Source organism: Anopheles moucheti, chromosome 2 (assembly GCF_943734755.1).
Source record: "Anopheles moucheti chromosome 2, idAnoMoucSN_F20_07, whole genome shotgun sequence".
Classification (NCBI taxonomy): Eukaryota; Metazoa; Arthropoda; class Insecta; order Diptera; family Culicidae; genus Anopheles; species Anopheles moucheti.
Window position 1 is genome coordinate 59,183,098 of NC_069140.1, and position 15,912 is coordinate 59,199,009.

Consider the following 15,912-nt stretch of genomic DNA (forward strand, 5'->3'; position numbering starts at 1 on the left):
CATTCTTCGCTACAGCAGCAGATCAGCTGCCAGTTCGTGTGCGCCGCCGATGGTCGAGTCGCTCCGCTGCAAAGTGATCGGCGCGGAGGAAATCTGCACAAACGGTGGAAGGGTTGTCAGATGGAGCAAATGGCTCGAGGGTAACAAATACCCTGGCCGTTCTTGACTCCGCATGGACAGTGGAAAGATAATCGCTTTTGCTTCGATGCTTCTTCTTGAACTCTCTTTCGGGGAAATATGTTTAATTTCGTGAACGAAGGTTCTCATCCACTCCAACAGCCTCTGCTCGAGAGTAGCAGCTTCCCCGGGTCCAAGCCTGCCAGGCTGGAAAGGTCTGCGACCAGAGATTTGAGTTGCTTAGCGAAACAACTGTAAAGAAGATCCCAATCGTGTCGCTCATATCCAGCCTCACGAAAACCGCTGGTTCGTTGTTGTGTTTTGCTGCGTTCTTTTGCCCAGTTGGCAGATTTGAGACTTGAGAACAATATTTATGTATCTCAGCGAAGGAAGCGGTGCGCATACAGGGTGCATTAGGTAAGCGGTGATAATTATCATTTTACAAGTCTTATCGCAATCTGCAAAGAGCATATTGTATATTGAAAAATGTATTTTGAAAATCTACATTTTTGAGAACATATGCTCTTAAACAGCAATCGAACGGATTTTAGTGAATGTTTGTTTCTTAATACACCATACAGCTTTTCTTGGTCACCCTGTTCGATCGAGCATAAAAATGAACATGTCTCACAAGGTGAACGGTGGGTTTGCCTTTTTGTCTGTCGGATGTAAACCGGACTACAAGGAGGGCACAAAGTGGATACAGAAAAAAAAATCGCAATCATCGTGTGTCCAATATTATGAACACAGAAATGATCAAGAGCTCGCGAACTCTAAAAAACGGCTTACGTCGCAAAAGGATCCGCGACCGCGTACGAACGAGAATGTGAGTGAGTGGGCGACCATTTCATGGTCCTGGCCAAAACGCACGAAATCAGAACGATCACATACATGTTTTGTGGCGCAAGTTTTGTTCTGAGCTGTTCTAGAGAGTGCCTCGTGCCTAGCGCCTTTGAAGTGAGGAACAACAACAGCAGAAAAATGCATTTTGCGTGTGGCGAATTATAATGTGTCATAAATTTATTTGTATAAATGAGACGCAGTTATGTCTCACGTGTTTTGTAGAGGCACGGTGTTGTTCCTTGGCGTGACGGTTCAAAATCAGATTTGCAGCGATGCGTGTGTGAGTAAGTCGTCACACCAAAGCAAGCAAGATAGTATCGTGGTTCAAAATTGGGGTTGAAATAAATATTATGCTTCTTATCTTGTTGCTAGCTGTTGGCTGCAGAAAATTCACATACCAACCACGATGAGTATATGAATAGCAGCGACCGACGTCGTACTCCTAAGAGTTTTTCTTCGAAAACCATAAAATGAAAAAAGGAAGCGTTACCCTCATAGCATAGTGCGATGAAATGAAATGCACAAAGATCCGGCCGCCACGATATTATAATGACTTTATTTTTGTAACGCACACCAGTGTCCTCGGCTAGTGTGACCTTGATGCATTGCGTTAAAACACTCACAAAAGGGTCGGGAAGAACTCGAACCTTTGGCGCACCAACCATCAGCGAATATTGCTCACATATGGATATGGACGATGAAGATGCTGGCACGTAAACGGTTTCAACGTGCACAGCCCATTGCCATTACCCGCGGTCCAGACCGGATCGGATGTTTTATGAACATGCGTCCTATGGTGCCCAGTTTTGAGCCGCAAGCTTTAAAGAGAGAAGTGAGACGAACATGTGATCTGCGCTTTTTTGAAGAGAGCATACATATTGGAACCCATGTTATGGGACATATTATTTGTGTTGACGGTATATAAAAGTATTTTGGTAGAGTTCTTTCCCCGTTGATGGACGATTATCTGTTTTGTTTTTGTTTCTACAGCACCATTATTACAAAGTTCAGCCGAAGATACAATTGTTATAGAAACCGCAACGTTGGTGTTGAGGTTTCTGAGGTGAGCTTGGGCGATGATACGGTTCACTGTACAATGTAAACCGATAACCCGCAAAGCTGACATGAAAAGGTGAGATTTTATGGTTTTTAAAGAGCTGACCATTAGCACAAGGAATGCACATGGGCTGTAGGACATGTTTCAGGCCGGCGTCGATGGTTTTCTTCCTTTCATTGTGTTATGAGGCATCGTTGAGGCATCGAGGACTGGGGTTAGTATACACGTAAGCACTGAATTTGATTTTTTGCAATCACCACATAACACCATATAATTGAATTGAATCAGCCTGAAAAGGTCGTGGTGAAAGATTAAATTCCATTATCCGTTTTGCTTTCTATTTCTCATGCAAACCAGTTCACCGTTCTCGGGAGCGGTGACAAACCCATCACCTTAGAATAAGGGTAGGCATAAACGTCAGAAGTCAAATCGTGGCCAAAAAGCGCATGGTTGTCGTATGGGCCTACATCGCGCCGATGTCTCCCACGGGTGCATTGTGCATCGCGCGAGTCTACCAACGCGAAAAATTGTTTTGCCATGCCTACGGCAATTTGAGTCACACACATCCACAGCAAACGAGCTGCTTATGACAGTTTCTCCGCAAAAGGTGTTGGAAAGGCAACCATGTCATGCACTATGTGAGTGTGCGAGTTTTAAATGTATTTATTTGCAACAAATTTTGTTAGTGAAACCATAATCGAAGGCTTCAACTGAAGCTAATGATACTTCCTTGGTTGTGACTTAATCAATGCGAAAGGTACGGACAAATGTTTAAAAATGGGAACGTTCACGTTGTATGCGATGCGAGATAGAATGGGGTCTTAATTTTCCGATCGAATAAAATGCAACCGGTAATGGTAGAGCAAACAAAGGAAGTGAAATACGTATAGGAAAGGTACAGGGTAATATGAAAGACCACTGATGGCACCAGGGTACGGATAAGTATGATACAGATGATACGCACGTTTGGCGATATTGGCAGAGCGAAGGAAGATCAGCGTACAGCATTTCCTGCGTGGAAAGTAACGAAACAAATGAAAATGATCATATAAATCGCAATAATAATAAATCAGATAATTCTCCCGGGGGCCATGAGTTGGCCCGGTACGGCCAACACCCTGCAGATAGATTCGAGGTTCGGGTATTTGGAGCAGCTACAATGTGAACCGCCGAGTGCTGCACTGTAAAGATTGCCGCCGACCGCATATCAATCCCACCGGTTGATGATTCACTCGGCTTTGGGGAAGCGCAAGATGGCAGTGCGGATGTGAGTAGGTAATCTTATTCGCCGAACGGATTGGGAAGCTGCAAGGGATCCAAGCATAATCTACCATGCACGACACCGAATGGCAACGGGGCGGCAACGTGCGAGCGACTTGCGTGGATTTGTTTGCAAAGCGATCGGAACCGGTGTTCGCGGGAAAAGGATCGGTTGAGGTCATGCTTAATGGAGTGCGATCGTGCCGCCGAGCCACGCTGGCACACACGCACACGGGCAAATGTGCTGGCGCGCGCGCGCGCACTCGATCGCACAAATGGTTGGTCATTGATCGGATTGAAATTTGCCTTTATTTGCTCTTATTTTCCGTCGATTCCATCGGAACATTATTTATTCGTCAACGTTTGAAAAATGCCGCTTTCGGATGACAGTCGGCGCTGTGGGTAATGGCAATGGTAGAGGTGATGCCATCGGAGGAACTGAGCAGATACAACGCTCCACTCCACGCTCCGGCAACCAAGCCTGCAGGGGGTCCGATTGGTAAATCTGTGTGGAGTAAGTGCCACCTCATTTTCAAATACCTGCAGTACGGTCAGGATTTGCTGTGGTTCAAGCATTTATTAGAACTGTTTACCTCTGTGTGTATGTTTTTTTTATTGTTGTAAAGTTGAACTCAAGACAAACCACCAGATGTTGTTGTTAAACTTTTAGACGCGAATAGTTCGTTTTGGATTTAGTTTTGAACCTAACCTAAATGATCGCGTTTTAGTAAATACCCAAGTTTCATTCGAGATGTTGAAAAACCATACAACAAAAAATGAATACAGAGAAATGTGAGAACAAGGATACCAATATTATTATTACACCCTTTTTCAGAAAAGAATATATTTTGAATGTTAATGGGTTGCTTGCATGAATAAATTACAAAAAATGTGCCGTTCAATGTACAGCTATCGAACATACTAGCTTAATGAATATATTCGTACGCAGCTTTCTGGAGTGTACGCTTAATACGCTTGGTCTGAAGCGGAATACACTGAAAGCGCAGTGATAAGCGGTGTGGAATCTTCACATGGCAATAATTAACTGCATTCGGATACACAAAAATCCCAACCAGAATGCTGGACGCGCTGAGATGTATATCTCAATCCTCTTTTTTTGGCAAGTTCTACCCAATTGATTAACTCGTACCAGGTAAGCTCAATTTATTTCGGAACGCATTTATCATTCGATTTTATTCGACCGTAAGCAGTCGCGTAAGGGAGTTTCTTTCTCATTAGATTTGGCCTGGTGTGATTTCATTTTTTTATCCATTCGCTACAACCTTTCAGGCGGCGATTTTGCATGTGGCTATGTTAATTCTCTTTCAATGTCTTTCCCCGTCAATAGCCTTTCGGCGATGGTGAATTTTCTGGTCCCTTTGCACTTGCACTTAGTAATCGGCGTTTCTTTTCTTCGCGCATACACACACGAACCCAGAATGGCATTGTACCACTTTAAAAGCTTTGGGTTTTGTGCATGTTATGCTTTCAGGCGCATGCAGTTTTGCTGCAGTTTGCTTTCTCTCCATTCACTTTGACCATTCTGCAATTGGTCCGGGCTGTCGAAGTTATCTTTAGAACACCGTAAAGAAACCATCCCGGCAGAATCACTTTGCATTAATTTGGGTACGGAATTGTCATGGATCTACTCCCACTCGTTGCGGGTCGTAAAACAACGAAACGAAATGATACTTGGGTAATCTGACGTGACTGTCCTCTGAGCATTGTGTGAGAGGAAGTTAGTGTGGAAGCGCATGCACACACACGTGCTTCACAGATGAACCAGAAATCGCACACGATCGGAATCACCATTATATGCAACTGCAACACTGTTGTGTGAATTTACAGCAATATGCAGAAGTGCAACCAGGATTTGTAGTACTACTGTTTGCGTCAAATTTCAGTTTAGATGGAGAAGCTCTATGTATGAACTACAATTTTTGTACTTCAAATATTTGTACCATGTTTTTTTGCCAACATTTTTCTATAATGTGCTTATCACTGCACAACATTCCGTCACATAAAATGGTAACGGTTTTACTTATGTTATTTTACCAGCGCAAAATGCCAAGGATGTGTATTGCAGTGTGTTGATCTATATTGACCGAATCCAGTACAGTGACAAACGGGCTGCCGTTTGTGCTGGAACGACGTTGCTGCTGAGGTTTTTCCGTTTGGTAAATAAGACCAACAGCAGTATTCGCTAACGAATCCGGTAGTGCAGATCGGTGGTAATTGATATGTTACCCTCGATTTTAAATGAGGTACCGTTCGAGGTAATCGATTTTATCATCCCAGTCATGAGAGATGATGCTGCGTGGAGGGTATTACGGTGGCCACGGTGAGGATTGCAGGAGACGGATCAACTTAGCTGACATCGCAGACAGACCGTGGAAAACGGCCGTGGTAAGAAATTAAAGCAAAGCAATGTGACTCTGGATGTGAAGTACCCGTGGGGAAGGAATCAAAAACAAACTAAGGCGACCATTACGATAGTGAAACTAGGGTCTCTATTTTCCAAGCGCGTTTCGGTCAGCCGACGGATCGGCAGGAGCGGGTCCGACATACAGTAAGCTGTTTGCACTGTAGATTGCTTAACTAATATTGACAGTGTGCTGGTCGCATGGAAATGAAGGAATTAATGTTGATCTCGTCCCGCCCAAACAAACCCGTGCGACGAGGCAAAGACGCAATCCACCGTCGGGGCATCATGATGGTTTTGTTGGTCAGATTTTGTTCTCCAGCGCAAATACGTTTATTTATCCAGCTAATAACGCTCGCAACTCTCGTTTCCAAACTGTCGACTGGTCTTATAACTAGTGCTGTTATTTTAACATTGAAAGTCTAACGGATTGAGCCAGACTCTCGCTACAAACCTAAACAATGCAGAAGCCTCGTTCACGATGGCTCCGACGCTACTCGTTTTATTTTGTTTTTTTTTGCCCAAGCTAAGCCACATTGGAGCTAACGAACAAGAAACAAAAACCCGAAAACGAAAACGGATTATTTATTGGCTAAAATATCATGTTACTCGTCTTGTCCGAAATCGCTTCTTGCATGGTTCATTTCATTCGATTGGCAAACGCCGTCACAGACTTTTTGTATCTCGTATGACTGCGATGAAAGCATCTTGTATATCGTAAGTAACGCTTTATACAGCAACGCAAATTAACGGACGCAAAAATCGCAGAACAAAAGATCAACATCACCCGACAACAGTGGCTATTTCAAGGCAATTCGATAGCAACATAGAAGGTAGCGACGTCCGCAAGGTACATTAGCATAAACTTCCACTTTTTTTTGTTTCTGTAACCCCAACTATGTGATGTGTGCATCGAATTGGAATGAACCGTTCCATAGGTTCTCGTTTGGCGATCGATTGGCGAAGGACGAAGAACCTTGAACTAAAAACCCATTCGTCTTGAGGATATGGCACGGGTTTTGTAGATAGACACAATAGGTGTGCATTTTACTTTTGACAATAATGATGTAAGACTGTTGAGAGGAGCGCTATAAGCTATACTTATTATAGTGGTGTACATGATCCAACTTCCCGCAGGTCGTCAATTTAAATCTAAATTGCATTCATTCTTCGTATGGCTGGTACAGGCTTCGATTATCACCAAGTAGAGTACTTTTATTCTTAATTCCATCAGGAACGGCTTAGCCGTATTGCTAATGACTAATCATGACTAAGACACAATTCACATTACTTGGGAAACATTTCCTTCTCCGTACCGTGAAAGAGCGTCCTATCTCGGATGTATTTAGCCTACTAAGCAGCTGATAAAGTCAAGTAAAATAACAAAATAATCACAGTCAACATTGAAGATAGATATGTGAAACGTCCCATTATCGTTTAGGAACAATGTAAATCTTCCGAAAATATGTTTTTCATTTCCCCAAACACGTTTCTTCGAAAAGTACTTCTGAAATGTGGGCAACAAGAAGGTGGATCGAAAAAGAAAAGAAAATAATAGTGTGACCTTCATGCGTTCTAAAATGATGCAAGCATGGGTACATTTATGTTGGTTATTTCTATTCACAGTAGAGTGATAATTGCAACTGAGTGTATGATCGATTTGAAGTTCAGCATGAAAGCGGATTGAAGCATACAATAAATATTGAATTTTTATGCATTTAATTTGATCACAAGGAAACGCATGTGCTGGCAATGTACTTATAAAAAACAGTACAAATAAGCGAAAAGCGATTTTTAAAAATGCTTATGGCTAGGTCACGCATACAAATAAAACATTTTGTAATAAAAAAAATGGTAAATTTATCATTTAATTGACTGAACGACATAGCTTTTCAGACTAGTCGGTAAGACATTTTTACGTCAAGAGAGATTGTAGGATACCGTTAATCAACCTCAAGACGGGGTATACGTGTAATTAAAAAGAATTTTCCACCGTGTATGACGAGCTCTGAATCGAATTTCATGTTTTATAACCTTTCCAAATGCAGAAAGTTGTAAGATGCACCAAAGGTTCCAATGTGCGAACACTGCCCATCAAGTATGCAAATGTACAGCAATAATCAGCCCTGCGTTACCAGCGCTGGTCAGCGAATGTCGGTGAATGCTTGCAAATGGATTGTTCACAGGGATGGCATATTAAGCGGGATTTAACTGGGAAGTTTCGTAGCAATCCGTCGCATTGTGCTATTGCTATTGATGACCGATAACTATTACGATTTACGATGCACAAACCGAATCCGTGGTGTTGTCAGTCTCATTATGCGCGGTAATAAGAATTTTTATCACCAAACAAAAGTACCAACGTGTCCGCAGGGTCAATCGCTTGAAGAGTTAATTATGAGGTATGGCCTGTCCAATCCTTCGCCTTAATGTACTATCGGTGCACCGAGCGCTCATGAGTGTCGCAAATTGCGTTCGTCTCGCAATCTGCATTTTAAAGCTATATCGAGGTATATTTCCCCGGTAATAAATGTTTTATTTTCTTATCCTCTCACGAATGCACACTCGTGCCTTTCGGTTCAATCGACGCTTTTTGCGATACCCTTTCCTCGACCCTATGTATTGCACCAAGCGTTTCTGGGATTCTCCTTTGCGTATCTTCCTTGGCGATGGTCAATCATTTGGAACGTTTTAGTGACGGTGCATTCGTCAGAAAATTGCAATCGCCCGACAGCAAAAGAAAAAGAAAGAACGAAATTCAACCGTGAACCAAGCGAGGTTACCAACCCATTCGCCGAATAGCGGTGACGTTCAAACGCATGCAACCACGTTTGAATTTGAAGGGAAGTAAGCGTTTAAGTAACGTTGACAATAATTATTCAAAAGTTTACCTATAAAAAGTCAAATTATGCATTTATCAAGTTTACTGACGATGACGTGTTGCAGTGGCTAAATCCTTAAGTAAATTAACAACTGAATCGATAAATTCTTTTCTGCTTAATTAAATATTCAATAAATAAGGACACATCCTAGTTCAACCGTAAATGCAATGAGATGTGTTATACGCAAAGATTTTATGAGTACAATAATAATCGTTCAATCAACCTCAACTCTCAATTAACCTTTCTACATCAGATGTACATGCACTGGATGTAGTGTATCTGCAAGTATACCTTAATAAAACCTACCGATGGTCATTACTGATGGATTGCGTTCGGGTATGCATGTTTTCGCGAATTATTTATGCGCAACAGAATCAAACAATGAGCAAAAGGGCACAACAATGAACGAGAAAATGGCAAACGATGCTAAATTTACATACCTTCCAGGATGTACGGTTAAAATGATCCATAATAACTTTATTGCATGCCGGTTGCCGCCAATTTGCACGACCAGCAGTTTGCATTGCGATTTCCGAAGCAAAAGATTGTAAGTGAGCAGGTTCCTCCTACTGCTCCTGGCAGATCGGCTGATGTCTGCGGTAGGCCCAAATATCTGCCCTAAAAAATCGTAAAACAACGGTTGCAAGGATCGTACGGGATACACAATTGGGTGAGAGAAAGAAGCGAGAGATGCTTTGGCGGGCACAAATTACATGCACGAACAGCACACCAGTATTGAGTTGATCTTCGTTTCTCATCATCATTGGTTTGTTGGCACTCATTAAAAAGTGACCAGCATGCGGGAACAAGATGCAAAAGTGCTAACCAGTTACCACTAACGCAGGAAAGTTTAATGTGGCCGTCGGGTTGCTCGAACGACTCGGGGACCCGGGGACCTTGCTGGGGACACTAAGAACCGCCAACCACTCGGTGTGCTCAGCAAACTGGGGAGAAAGCCAAACAAGCACACACCAAAGCAAGCAAACGACTGTAAAGCTAAATTTAATGACTTAATTACGACCCAGGTTATCATGCGTACCGGTCATCTGATCATGTTTTTGGTGTGTGTAAAAAGTTTCCTTTACTTTTAAGCCGAAAGATGATAGAATGAGCCTACGAGCAAAACAATGATCAAATGAATTTGAACGAGAATAATTTTGGTTGTGCAAATAACATAAACAAGACTCATTTACATCACCGCACAAAATCCATTATATTATTAAAATATTGCTGTTTTTAAACAACGATAACTTACACCGATAATATTGTTACGAACGTTTGAAGACGTTTTGTCCGATGTTCGTGTAATACCATCCGAGTATTCGATTTCCTATTGTGTAAAGTGAGCCTTAAAAAACCTTAGATGACAGAGCATGTGTGTTTGTTCCTGGGATGGAATGAATAATTCGAATAAAATATTCATGTACGTTTTCGAGCCACGATTCATAAGGATATATGATAACGGCACAAAATATCACAATAGCAGCACACAATCTTGACGGTGTTGTCGACTAGACTGCTGAACCTAAACCGAACCTTTCGAACTAGTTTGTTTCATGGAGTGGTTAAATTTCGGCATGGGATCAAACAAACTCAATCAAACGGTCCAGCTAGTTCCGAGTTTCTAGAGTTGGAGTTCGTCCCATTTACGGGATCTAACTCTTTTCCCTTATTTTTACCTTTTTATGACATGCCTTTCTCCGTACACATCCACCAGAAAAATGGCTTCGAGTAGAGGCGAGAAAGAAGTCGAGAGACATTTTTACGACTTGATTAATACCATGGTCACCTTCGCCCGGTGTTCGCTTAATTGATGTCGTTGTAAACGATGGGATTCGTTTTTTCTTATTTCTAGCCTCTTAGTATTCTGTTCATAGCGATGGGTGCGGTTTGCTTTCGCTTACTTTTATGTTTCTTAACTTCTTATCATGAACATTGTTCACTATTTCAGAGTAAGCGAAATTGGCTTGTTTAATCAGTAGAATCGTCACTGATAATAAGTAATGGCAATAAATAAAGGCTGATAATTCCCAAGAATGTAGAATGTTTTAATGCCTATTTGTTTACTCAGACATTGTCTTACAAACTAGATAAAGCTTAATATATCTTTCCACATAATTGAAAGTCAAATTTTCGACACACTGTTGCTACTATGCTCATTACATTGTAGTCCTAACAGGGAATGTTGTTTTAATTACCATGCCACGCAGTCACGTAAACGGGACTTGTTCTATATGCTGCAGAGTAAGCATTTGACAGATCGTAAATAATACACATGATCAATTGTATTGTCGTGCAAGTTGAGTTCAGTATTTTTTATTTCTGTGAGAAAAATGTGCCAGCAACAATATTACTTCGAACCGAACTAGACAGCAAATGCGCAAAGAGCAGAAGACGCAAAGCAATTATGCACGAGTTAGGAGAGAGCGTGAGCACGCTCGCGCCTCCTATCTCGGACACACTCGATCAACTTTGATGAAGATACGGAGATGAGTAAACGACACTGTTGACGATGAAAAGACGAACGAAAGGATTAATGATCACGTTTCGAGAGGTGAAAGATTTATTGCCAGTAATCACAGCTGGAGGATGCCGCTGCGTGAGATTGATTGGAATTTCGACACCGAATGCGAGTGAACGAGCGAGGAAGCAAAGATTGGTTGCCTCGAGCAATCGAAGGGGACGGCATGGATAACCATCTCACTATGAGCATGGTGTGGTGCCCTGGCCGAACAGTCTGTCATTTTTTGATCAAAAGAGCCATCCGGAAAGCAGGATGAAATATTTAACATAGATTTCACTGGAGCAATCCAGCAAATGAAACATATCAGAACGAGAAACAGGAATTAGAATTCTTGCTGAAGATGTTCTCGTTTGGTGATGTGAAGCAGTGCAATTCGGCCGTTACCTGTTCGTTCTTCCAGCATCGATGATTAATGTACGACACGGATGCTGGAACCACATAAGGTTCGGTAAACGCTTCAAGAGCAAAAACCAAGCGACAGGTTTAATGTACAAATTGTTGGTTGCGGATTCAATTCGATAAGGAGGCGCATCGGTGAGTGGTTCAACCAGTGGTTCGCGCTCAAAACAAGTCCGAGAGAGCAATCAATTGTTGGACACAAATGTGAGTTTAACATCACTGCACCTGACTGGCCTGATGTTGGCCGTTATCGTAGGCGCCAGCGACAAGACTTATGCCGGTAGAGTTCAAAGAAATCTTACCACTCCAAGATTTGGTTTCTTCTTTTTGGCGGCCGATGTTTCCCTCACTTCAGTTCGACATTCTCGTTTGTTTTTGGGCTATTTTTCAGCGTCGGCCTGATCTGCCGCATTGTTATTACGTACCGCTGATGTCTAGGTTAGGTCGGTCCGTAACGCCTGATCGCTGATGACTCAATCAAATCGAGGATAATTAGGCGTTATTAGTGATGATAGTTCATTTCTTCTACATTCTCATTCCGGACTACTGCGTTATGGGAATACCTGGCACAAATACATCGAAAGCTATTCGATGCTTTGAAGACAACCATGGCTCGTCGTTTATGTTCATTATGGGTTGTTGAACAGGATCCTGTTTTGTTTCGAACTTCGCTTGCAACGTTTCGTTCTATGTGTGGCTTTAAATGGCATTTCTGCTAAGGTATTTTTAAAGGTTTAGTACTATTTAAGAACAATAATTTAATTGAAGCTTGTCATCATAGTAGAAAAAAGTCTTGAGCAATAATTATTTATTTGCTGCTCAGTACAGTTTATTGCCTAAACTACTATATTTTAGTGCATGATCTCATCTATATTTCAGCAACGAGAATGATTTACTGAGTACAGTAGGGCACATACTACACGAACTATGCTACTTGTTCGATAAGAATATGGCGTAGTGCAGTGTTTCGTTGGCTGTACAAGTGGTCGTCGCAAGTAACATTGGCGCGGTTCAAAGGGTTATCATCTGCAATGAGGTGCAGTACTTCCTGCCGATCACAACGGAACAAGTGGCGAAGCCGCTTGATGAGTGAACATCATCGGTGCGCGTCATCAGTTCACAGCATTTCTGATGCGGCCTCTATCGAACCCGGCACGATTATGATTATTGTTCAATTTTTCTCAATTATCTTGTAGCCATGAAACACTACATTAGAAACACTCGCACACACACGCACAGATTAGTTACAGGTTCCGAGCGAAGAGAATATGGATATGGTTAATTACAGATCAAAAGTATTTGTCATACGTGCTTTTCTCTAATTACCGTATGTTGCACCTTAACTGACTTTGTATTTTTGTGATTAATTATTGCAGATTATCTTTGGTACAGAGAAACAGGATGCGTTTTTTTAGTTTGTGTGAAAAATAATGAAGAAATAAACTAAAAATCGCTATGAATCCTAGAATAGGGTAGAATTGGATACCGGTCCAATTAATTTGTACTGGTTTGTATGCAGATGCTGTATTGCAGTTGTTGATTCAAGGAAACATTCACGACATTTGGTGATGTTTAACATTTGTTTATAGAAATTGCGCGACCATTAACTCTCGCAGCATGGAACATAATTTCCTACTAGGTAGTAAGTGTAGTGAAAAGAAAATGTGTCCTATAATCATGTAGATGATGACTTAATTAGCTCGTAACTGGAAATGGTTCCAAAGCGCCCATTGCAGACGCACGTCCCCCGCTTGTCTGACCGTTTTTGATGCATCACCACCGATACCAGATCATATACAGAGGCCGATCGTCTTCGATTACACTCGTTACACTGCACATAAAGAAAACGAACGAGCATGGTGCCTTCTGCTCATCAGTCCTGGTTGTCGCACGGTCTTCGCTACCACAACCTGGAATACCCAACGAAAGACAACAAGTTCATGTTCAAGCGGTTCAGGATCTGCATCGTTGGAAAACCAGTTTTGCGAAGAATGTTAATAAAATGTGTGCGGCAATGGCACTACTCCAGCCAACTGTTTAAGTGTCGCATAAGGTATTTGAAAAACGAAAAAAATAACACGAATTTGGCAATGAGCAAGACAAAGGTGTGTTGTGTTAAGGAAGTATAGGATGTTTTACGCAATATCTTTTAAGTGAGTGTTTTTTGCCAAGACTTCAGTGAACATTGAACATTGAAGAAACCAAACAGTTTCAACAAATCTATTTCCAACTTTTCAATAAAGCGGAACACGAATTTGAATGGAATGTTAAGATGTTCTTTTAACCTTTAACCTAAAATTAAATTATTGATATCTTGAGGGCTCGAGAAAAAAAACACGCTTACAATATGATCAATAACAGGTAACAGGCAGAGTGCAACCGGTGTTCATACGACCAGATCAAAACCAAATATCAGCCGGACCATCTACGTGTAAGCAATTATATAGGGCACATGATCTAGTAGGTAAGTTAAGGCAAATAGTAGGAGAAGAACAAAACTAGCACTTTAGCTTCAAATTATGAATAAACCCTTGTTTAGTTAAGTTTTATAGTTATTGAAAACAATGATAAACATAATTATGTTCGATGAACAAATTTTTTTAGTATTTCACGGTAAATGTTAAGCGAAATTCTAAAAAACTACATCGAATATTAAAAAAAAACATGCTCATAGCTTATGCTAAAACAAATAGATAATATATTAAAACAAACTACAAACAATAAACTACAACCTAAATGAGTACAGGAAGTGTAAACTTTTAAATCATATAGCAGTTATGACGTCCAGAGAATTCCTTAGTAATCAAGAATAATTAATGTTCAATAAAATTTGATAAAAGTTGTTGTACGAACACAATACTAAATTCACTTTTTCGAAAACTACTATTTACTGCAGCTGCCATACATATGCGAAAAAAACAATAACACAAAGGTTAAGGTTTTTAGCGTACAGTATTTCTTTCCTTCATAATAGCCGTTGCTCGCGGCAATATTTCGTGCCCAAATGATTTCTCACTCGTGTTACTTTTCGTAGCCTCCGTGGACAGGGTAAGAGCGATGGAAAGTTCAGCATCTTCTACATCACCTGTGTATCACCCTACCCATTCTTCCACTTGTCGTCGAGCACGGGTCTCTCGGGAACGCGCAATCATGACTGCGGCTTCTTTATCCAATCAAAAAAGCTCGAGAATGTGTAAGGATCGGATCGTAGCCACACGAGCGCAGTCGTATCCGAGGAGCCGACTATCCCGCCTTGGCTGGCAGCGGGCAAATAAATGAGAACCCTAAAATAAACAAGCGAAAACGCTGATAAAAGTCACGCAGGCAGGCGAAATCTGAGGCACCGCGATATTATTATGACTGCGGCGTATAAAACATGCGCTGCACGCTCAGGTAGACCACACTACCTCATTATGAGGCCATCCCTCCAGGCCCTTAGCAGAAGTTGTTGGGAATCGATCGGTTTGCCAGTTCACGAACTGATGCTCGGTGTGCTCGCCAAGCGTACGGTAAGTCATGCACTGACAAAAGCTTTTGCTGTGCCATGATTTTCCCCGCAGGGATCGAAACTCGCCCATAAAACCATTCGCATCGCATGTGCAGGTACCCTTTTGTCTTCTGATGTAGCGTCTTCGCTTTAACCTGTATTTTCTGGCGGCGTATCCAAAACGCACGTATTATACAAGACCCCACCGACGGAACGACGAAAGGATGCCACAATCGTCAATTTTCTGATGAGGAGTAAAACGAAGATAATGGCTTAATTTAGTTATTTATACTTCCGCACGGCCGGCTTGCGTCCACAGCAAAAGGGAGGATCGTACGGCGAGGATTTCCAGCGCAAGCTTTGTTTAACCCAGCTCAGATAAAAAGGATGAACCATCATCGAATGAATGCAATCCACAATCTTCAATCACACAATCTGATCATAAACTGCAAACCAATCGTGAGGAAATCACAACCCTTGGTCAACGGTGTTTGGTTTACAGCCAATCCAGCGAATGTAGCTAAGGTAAACAGTAAAATGAAATGTGTAATTTGGTATTTTTTTAAATAAACATTTCTTACATTGCATTCGTTCTTCAGAATGGATTGGAAGGATGTATCGGAAATCTGACATTGCTTTAAAATAAAAAAAAACTTTTACCCAATACAGTCAGTTAGTCTTATTTCTTTGCCTTTATAATAGTTGTTTTCCAAGAAGTTTTTTTTACAACAATGTGCTAGTAAAACTAATGTATTGCAATTAAAACATACTTAAATTATAATAAAACCAAATCAATGTATTTCTGCTTCATATTGTTCATAAGTTGGCGAACATATCGGCAAGTTTGAAACTGTTTGTAACTACATAGTTTACATGTAGTACTGCCTCAAGTAAAACTGAGTAAATATTACCAAGCTGCTT